This window comes from Brienomyrus brachyistius, unplaced genomic scaffold, assembly GCF_023856365.1.
Source record: "Brienomyrus brachyistius isolate T26 unplaced genomic scaffold, BBRACH_0.4 scaffold39, whole genome shotgun sequence".
NCBI classification, from domain to species: Eukaryota; Metazoa; Chordata; class Actinopteri; order Osteoglossiformes; family Mormyridae; genus Brienomyrus; species Brienomyrus brachyistius.
This window is the reverse complement of record NW_026042314.1, coordinates 1,590,810-1,599,485: the sequence shown is the minus strand read 5'-3', so window position 1 is coordinate 1,599,485 and position 8,676 is coordinate 1,590,810. Positions and strand designations below refer to the sequence as shown.

The 8,676-nt window shown below is 47.4% G+C and overlaps 1 long non-coding RNA gene across 1 annotated transcript; it reads right to left on the bottom strand.

Annotated features, from left to right (window-relative positions):
- Positions 1–2,311: 2,311 nt before the first annotated feature.
- LOC125722528 (uncharacterized) lies at positions 2,312–7,282 on the bottom strand. The gene is made up of 5 exons (XR_007386439.1): positions 6,783–7,282; positions 6,470–6,571; positions 5,829–5,942; positions 3,940–4,053; positions 2,312–3,812 (listed from the first exon to the last, which is right to left on the bottom strand). It is a non-coding gene; the product is annotated as an uncharacterized LOC125722528 (long non-coding RNA).
- Positions 7,283–8,676: the final 1,394 nt, after the last annotated feature.

Genomic DNA, 8,676 nt, shown 5'->3' with positions numbered 1-8,676 from the left:
CTCTTATCTGCAGCTTGCAGCTGCATAACTGGCCCAGCTGCGCATGCAGGGCAGGCAGCCTGAGAGCTGACAGGGCCTGGTGGGGCAGAGCCTGGCAGAGGCACACACCTGACCTCTTATCTGCAGCTGCATATCTGGCCCAGCTGCGCATGCAGGGCAGTCAGCCTGAGAGCTGACAGGGCCTGGGGGGGCAGAGTCTGACAGAGGAACACACCTGACCTCTTATCTGCAGCTGCGTAACTGGCCCAGCTGCGCATGCAGGGCAGACAGCCTGAGAGCTGACAGGGCCTGGGGGGGCAGAGTCTGACAGAGGAACACACCTGACCTCTCATCTGCAGCCGCGTAACTGACCCAGCTGCGCATGCAGGGCAGACAGACTGAGAGCTGACAGGGCCTGGGGGGGCAGAGTCTGACAGAGGAACACACCTGACCTCTTATCTGCAGCCGCGTAACTGGCCCAGCTGCGCATGCAGGGCAGACAGCCTGAGAGCTGACAAGGCCTGGGGGGGCAGAGTCTGGCAGAGGAACACACCTGACCTCTTATCTGCAGCCGCGTAACTGGCCCAGCTGCGATGCAGGGCAGACAGCCTGAGAGCTGACAGGGCCTGGGGGGGCAGAGTCTGGCAGAGGAACACACCTGACCTCTTATCTGCAACCGCGTAACTGGCCCAGTTGCGCATGCAGGGCAGACAGCCTGAGAGCTGACAGGGCCTGGGGGGGCAGAGTCTGACTGAGGAACACACCTGACCTCTCATCTGCAGCCGCATAACTGGCCCAGCTGCGCATGCAGGGCAGACAGCCTGAGAGCTGACAGGGCCTGGGGGGGCAGAGTCTGGTAGAGGAACACACCTGACCTCTTATCTGCAGCCGCATAACTGGCCCAGCTGCGCATGCAGGGCAGACAGCCTGAGAGCTGACAGGGCCTGGTTGGGCAGAGTCTGGCAGAGGAACACACCTGACCTCTTATCTGCAGCCGCATAACTGGCCCAGCTGCGCATGCAGGGCAGACAGCCTGAGAGCTGACAGGGCCTGGGGGGGCAGAGTCTGGCAGAGGAACACACCTGACCTCTTATCTGCAACCGCGTAACTGGCCCAGTTGCGCATGCAGGGCAGACAGCCTGAGAGCTGACAGGGCCTGGGGGGGCAGAGTCTGACTGAGGAACACACCTGACCTCTCATCTGCAGCCGCATAACTGGCCCAGCTGCGCATGCAGGGCAGACAGCCTGAGAGCTGACAGGGCCTGGGGGGGCAGAGTCTGGTAGAGGAACACACCTGACCTCTTATCTGCAGCCGCATAACTGGCCCAGCTGCGCATGCAGGGCAGACAGCCTGAGAGCTGACAGGGCCTGGTTGGGCAGAGTCTGGCAGAGGAACACACCTGACCTCTTATCTGCAGCTGCATAACTGGCCCAGCTGCGCATGCAGGGCAGACAGCCTGAGAGTGTTACGTTTCCAATGTTTCATTATTCTTTTATTGTCATAATTACAGATCAAATAGAAGCACAATCATGCAGAGCATGGGAACAAGTTAAAGTGAACCAAAGTTCACCAACTACTCCAGTGTACCAACTACTCCAGGCGGCCGGCCTGTACCAAGTGCCGCAGGGGGCCAGCTTCCAATGTACGTGCCAGGAGGCCTGAGGGCCTTGGGAGTTAATGTTCGTTGTATGTGGAAAGGGCCCCAGGGGGTCAGCATGAGCTCAATCTGCTGGGGCCTTCATGGTTAATTTGCCCCACTGGCCTGGTCCATAACCCAGGGAAGGCTCCAGGGGGCGCTATCTTTAGTTTTGTCTGTATACTATATATCCATCCATTTTCCAAACCGCTTATCCTATTGGGTCGCGGGGGGTCCGGAGCCTATCCCGGAAGCAATGGGCACGAGGCAGGGAACAACCCAGGATGGGGGGCCAGCCCATCACAGGGCATACTCACACACCATTCACTCACACAAACACACCTATGGGCAATTTATCGACTCCAATTAGCCTCAGCATGTTTTTGGACTGTGGGGGGAAACCGGAGTACCCGGAGGAAACCCCACGACGACATGGGGAGAACATGCAAACTCCACACACGTGTGACCAAGGCGGAGACTTGAACCCGGGTCCCAGAGGTGTGAGGCAACAGTGCTAACCACTGCACCACCATGCCGCCCCCTGTATACTATATAAATAACATAAAATGTTAACCCTCATGGTATAAATATAATTCATACAATGGGGACGACATCACACTGCTGTTTAAGCCTTCTGCTCTGCCTTCATGTACTTTGATATGCTGTGAAGCTCATAAACAGACTTATTTACAGTCAGCTTTTAAGGAAATTGTCTCATCTAAAATTTAGATATTATATGAAACTTTTAGTATGACCGTTAAAAACCTCCACAACTAGACTTGACTGATGTTCCTTTTTACCTGTTTATATATGTTTTTGTTTGTTTGTTTAGTTTTGTTATGTGGCCATTTTGGATAGGAGGGATGGTCTGTTACTCGCCTCTAGTATAAAAGAACTGGCTGATTGTGGAAGAAGACGGTGAAGACAGAAGATGGCGAGGTCTTTTTATTAAGCTACACATATTAAAGTGCTGCCCACTGACCAGCCCTAGCTAGGAGCCCAGTTTACTTTTATGTTCTGGCCTGACTATAGACCCAGAGAGACATGCATGCTAGTGGGCTGTAACACTATTACCTCTCAGGGCTCTTTCTCTTACACCCCACAGGGGGGGCGCATTTCATGGCTTGCGCTATAAATGTTGCCACTCACAGCTTCTAATGTCCTGAGGCCCCAGGGCACTGGCCCCACTGGCCCGGTCCATAACCCAGCCGAGGCTCCAGGGGGCGCTATCTTGGAGCACCTTCAGCCACCGGCTCATTTCCCCACCGTGAGCTAAGAAGCGCTACTGGGGATCTTTCCTGCCTGCTGCCGTTAGACACCACAATGCCTGCTGTCGATGTGCAGCCCCCACAGTCAGCCTTAACGTCCCATTTTTAATGTGGTAAAAGCTGCTCTCTGTTTTTAATCAAATTGGCCGAATGGCCTCCTCTTGTTTTTTAATTTATTATGTTGTTATATAAATAAAATCCATTAACATCCATTTATTAAAATATTTATTTCTTGAACAATATTCGATCTTTAGGATTTTATTTTTTGTGTATTGTGTACTTAAACTTGTTTACCTATAGAAATTTTGTTTATTACTAAAAATGTTTACTTACTTGCACTATATCTACTGTCTTTGCACGTTGGCTTTCTTTTACATTGTATGTTTGTATCTGTGCACTTTGCTGCTGAACGCAAGAGAATTTAACCCTGGGATCAACAAATCATCTTATTTTATACTCAGGGGATGAGAACCACTACAGTGTCACATTCATTATGATCTGAATCGGCAAGTATTTAAACGTCACCTTTGGCAAAGAAACCAATAGTCTTTTTCGTTTTTGTCTGATGATAGTAGTTTATTGTTTAAGCCACACAGTTCGATTAAACATGTTAAACTGAAGCCTTCGTCTGAGTATGATCTAATGAATTCATGAGAATGAAATTATCAAAACAGAAACATCCGTCTCACGAGACAACAATCTATTGTCGAGTCTTTCTTTAATGGACATGCAGGGGGGAAACAGGCAAACCAGTTTTTTCCAGCTCTGTGCTGAGGACTGAAATTTAAAATCTACTTTGCGATTAAATAACTTCCAATTCCAGCTAACAGAAAGTCAGGTTTTACAGTAATCCTCATCCATTTACCTCAGATGTTATTTATATAGAATACAGACAAAACTTTTGTTTAAATTCTCAAGGTGATGGAATCTGTTAAAGGTAAAAAATGGTGCATTCATTATAAATATGTTATTTCCTCATAGCTTGTATGTGTCTCTGTGCCATTTGACTGAGAGTCTGAATGTCATTAACAGTGTTTGTTTAAATGCACATTTACCTTTGATCTGTAGGAAAAGGTCCCTCTCTGAAGAGAATTGGTTTATCCATTGATGCGTCACTCTTCAGGGAAACACAGCTGGGTACAGGGGAGTCTGCTCTCTTCATCAGGACACTGTGGGCAGCGAGAGGAAACAAACCCTCATGGTATAAATATAATTCATACAATGGGGACGGCATCACACTGCTGTTTAGCCTTCTGCTCTGCCTTCATGTACTTTGATATGCTGTGAAGATCTTGATGTAAACAGACTTATTTACAGTCGGCTGTTAAGGAAATTGTCTCATCTAAAATTTAGATATTATATGAAACTTTCAGTATGACGGTTAAAAACCTCCACAACTAGATTTGACTGATGTTCCTTTTTATGTTTATATTTGTTTTTGTTTGTTTGTTTAGTTTTGTTATGTGGCCATTTTGTATAGGAGGGATGGTCTGTTGCTCGCCTCTAGTATAAAAGAACTGGCTGATTGTGGAAGAAGACGGTGAAGACAGAAGATGGCGAGGTCTTTTTATTAAGCTACACATATTAAAGTGCTGCTCACTGACCAGCCCTAGCTAGGAGCCCAGTTTACTTTTATGTTATGGCCTGACTATAGACCCAGAGAGACATGCATGCTAGTGGGCTGTAACACTGTTACCTCTCAGTGCTCTTTCTCTTACACCCCACAGGGGGGCGCATTTCATGGCTTGCGCTATAAATGTTGCCACTCACAGCTTCTAATGTCCTGAGGCCCCAGGGCACTGGCCCCACTGGCCCGGTCCATAACCCAGCCGAGGCTCCAGGGGGAGCTATCTTGGAGCACCTTCAGCCACCGGCTCATTCCCCCACCGTGAGCTAAGAAGCGCTACTGGGGATCTTTCCTGCCTGCTGCCGTTAGACACCACAATGCCTGTTGTCGATGTGCAGCCCCCACAGTCAGCCTTAACGTCCCATTTTTAATGTGGTAAAAGCTGCTCTCTGTTTTTAATCAAATGGGCCGAATGGCCTCCTCTTGTTTATCAATTTATTATGTTGTTATATAAATAAAATCCATTAACATCCATTTATTAAAATATTTATTTCTTGAACAATATTCGATCTTTAGGATTTTATTTTTTGTGTATTGTGTACTTAAACTTGTTTACCTATAGAAATTTTGTTTATTACTAAAAATGTTTACTTACTTGCACTATATATACTGTCTTTGCACGTTGTCTTTCTTTTACATTGTATGTTTGTATCTGTGCACTTTGCTGCTGAACGCAAGAGAATTTAACCCTGGGATCAACAAATCATCTTATTTTATACTCGGGGGATGAGAACCACTACAGTGTCACATTCATTATGATCTGAATCGGCAAGTATTTAAACGTCACCTTTGGCAAAGAAACCAATAGTCTTTCTCGTTTTTGTCTGATGATAGTAGTTTATTGTTTAAGCCACACAGTTCGATTAAACATGTTAAACTGAAGCCTTCGTCTGAGTATGATCTAATGAATTCATGAGAATGAAATTATCAAAACAGAAACATCCGTCTCACGAGACGACAATCTATTGTTGAGTTATTCTTTAATGGACATGCAGGGGGGAAACAGGCAAACCAGTTTTTTCCAGCTCTGTGCTGAGGACTGAAATTTAAAATCTACTTTGCGATTAAATAGCTTCCAATTCCAGCTAACATAAAGTCAGGTTTTACAGTAATCCTCATCCATTTACCTCAGATGTTATTTATATAGAATACAGACAAAACTTTTGTTTAAATTCTCAAGGTGATGGAATCTGTTAAAGGTAAAAATTGGTGCATTCATTATAAATATGTTATTTCCTCATAGCTTGTATGTGTCTCTGTGCCATTTGACTGAGAGTCTGAATGTCATTAACAGTGTTTGTTTAAATGCACGTTTACCTTTGATCTGTAGGAAAAGGTCCCTCTCTGAAGAGAATTGGTTTATCCATTGATGCGTCACTCTTCAGGGAAACACAGCTGGGTACAGGGGAGTCTGCTCTCTTCATCAGGACACTGTGGGCAGCGAGAGGAAACAAACCCTCATGGTATAAATATAATTCATACAATGGGGACGGCATCACACTGCTGTTTAGCCTTCTGCTCTGCCTTCATGTACTTTGATATGCTGTGAAGATCTTGATGTAAACAGACTTATTTACAGTCGGCTGTTAAGGAAATTGTCTCATCTAAAATTTAGATATTATATGAAACTTTTAGTATGACGGTTAAAAACCTCCACAACTAGATTTGACTGATGTTCCTTTTTATGTTTATATTTGTTTTTGTTTGTTTGTTTGGTTTTGTTATGTGGCCATTTTGTATAGGAGGGATGGTCTGTTGCTCGCCTCTAGTATCAAAGAACTGGCTGATTGTGGAAGAAGACGGTGAAGATAGAAGATGGCGAGGTCTTTTTATTAAGCTACACATATTAAAGTGCTGCCCACTGACCAGCCCTAGCTAGGAGCCCAGTTTACTTTTATGTCATGGCCTAACTATAGACCCAGAGAGACATGCATGCTAGTGGGCTGTAACACTGTTACCTCTCAGGGCTCTTTCTCTTACACCCCACAGGGGGGTGCATTTCAGGAGGAGATCCATCCATTTCTATGCTGATCCAGACCAGATGATTCCTGCTGGGGCCTCTGTGAACATGAAGGGTAAGTAGATACATAGATAAATACACAATATCGAGTACTCAGCATTTTTACATGAAACTGATGAAATGGACTCAGAGATTCCATTGTATTATATTCCATGTGTATAATTACACATAGTAATGAGGTTTAGTGCAAAATTTCAATGCCACATTCTTTTATAAATATATGTATAAACATCATCTCCTGGAGCCGACACCTTATGGTGGTGGAGGGGTTTGCGTGTTCCAGTGATCCCAGGAGCTAAGCTGCCCGGGGCTTTATGCCCCTGGTAGGGTCACCCAAGGCAAACAGGTCCTGGGTGAGGAACCAGACGAACTGCGGCTCATTAGACCTCTTATGATGAGTAAAAACATGGATTCACGTTCTCCTTCCCCTGGACGCGGGTCACTAGACTTTTATGGATGGAATTTCTAGGCACAGCCAGGGTGTTGAGGGTGTCCGGTTTGGTGACCTCAGGATTAGGTCTCTGCTTTTTGCAGATGATGTGGTTCTGTTGGCTTCAGCGGACCGTGACCTTTGGGTCTCACTGGGGCAGTTCGCAGCCGAGTGTGAAGCGGCTGAGATGAGAATCAGCACCTCCAAATCCGAGACCATGGTCCTCAGCCGGAAAAGGGTGGAGTGCTCTCTCCGGATCAGGGAGGGGGTCTTTCCCCAAGTGGAGGAGTTTAAGTATCTCAAGATCTTGTTCACGAGTGAGGGAAGGATGGAGCGGGTGATCGACAGGCAGATCGGTGACTGCAGTGGGTGCCTGTATACAGCAGTGATATTCCAGCAGACCAGGGGAGGGCAGATGTACTTAAACAAAGTACATCTACACAGTACAGTACAAAAACCACGACCTCCATCACACCAATCACCCCCCTACCCTCCCCCCGGAACTCAGAATACACAAAGCGGATGTGAGCCGGCTGTTCCAGAAACAGAAATCCAAGAAGCCCCCGGACCAGACGGTGTCTCCCCCTCCTGCCTCAGAACCTGTGCTGATCAGCTGGCTCCCATCTTCACCCGCATCTTCAATAGATCCCTGGAGCTGTGTGAAGTTCCCTCCAGCTTCAAACGCTCCACCATTATCCTGGTCCCCAAGAAACCCTCCATCACAGGACTGAATGACTACAGACCTGTCGCCTTGATGTCTGTGGTCATGAGATCCTCTGAACGACTGGTTTTAGCCTATCTGAAGGACATTACAGGACAGGTCGGTGGGTGATGCAGTGAATATGGGGCTGCATTATATCCTGCAAAATCTCAACGGTCCAGGAACTTATGCAAGGATCCTGTTTGTGGACTTTAGTTCGGCTTTTGACACCACTGTGCCTAATCTCCTCTCCTCCAAACTCTCCCAGCTCAACGTGTCACCAGCTACCTGCCAGTGGATCACCAGCTTCCTGACAGACAGGAAGCAGCAAGTGAGGCTGGGGGGGTCACTTCTGAAACACGGTCCCTCAGTATCGGTGCCCCTGAAGGATGTGTCCTCTCCCCACTGCGCTTCTCCCTCTACACCAATGACTGCACCTCCAGGAACTCAGCTGTAAAACTCCTGAAGTTTGCAGACGACACCATCACTGGATTCATTCAGGATGGTGATGAGTCTGCATACTGGCAGGAAGTGGAGCGGCTGGTACTCTGGTGCAGTCAGCACAACCTGGAGCTGAACACGCACAAGACTGTAGTGATGACAGTGGACTTCAGGAGACGTCCGTCATCACTGCTCCCCCTCACCATATCAGACAGCCCGGTGTCTACTGTGGAGTTCTTCAAGTTCCTGGGTACCACCATCTTCCAGGACCTGAAGTGGGAGACCAACATCTCCTCCATCCTCAAAAAGGCCCAGCAGAGGATGTACTTCCTGAGACAACTGAGGAAGTACAGTCTTCCACAGGAGCTGCTGATCCAGTTCTACACTGCAGTCACTGAGTCTGTCCTCTGCTCCTCCATCACAGTCTGGTATGGAGCAGCCACCAAACAGGACAGGAAGAGACTGCAGTGGACCATACGGACAGCAGAAAGATCATCGGTGCCCCCCTGCCCTCCATCACAGTCTGGTATGGAGCAGCCACCAAACAGGACAGGAAGAGACTGCAGCGGACCGT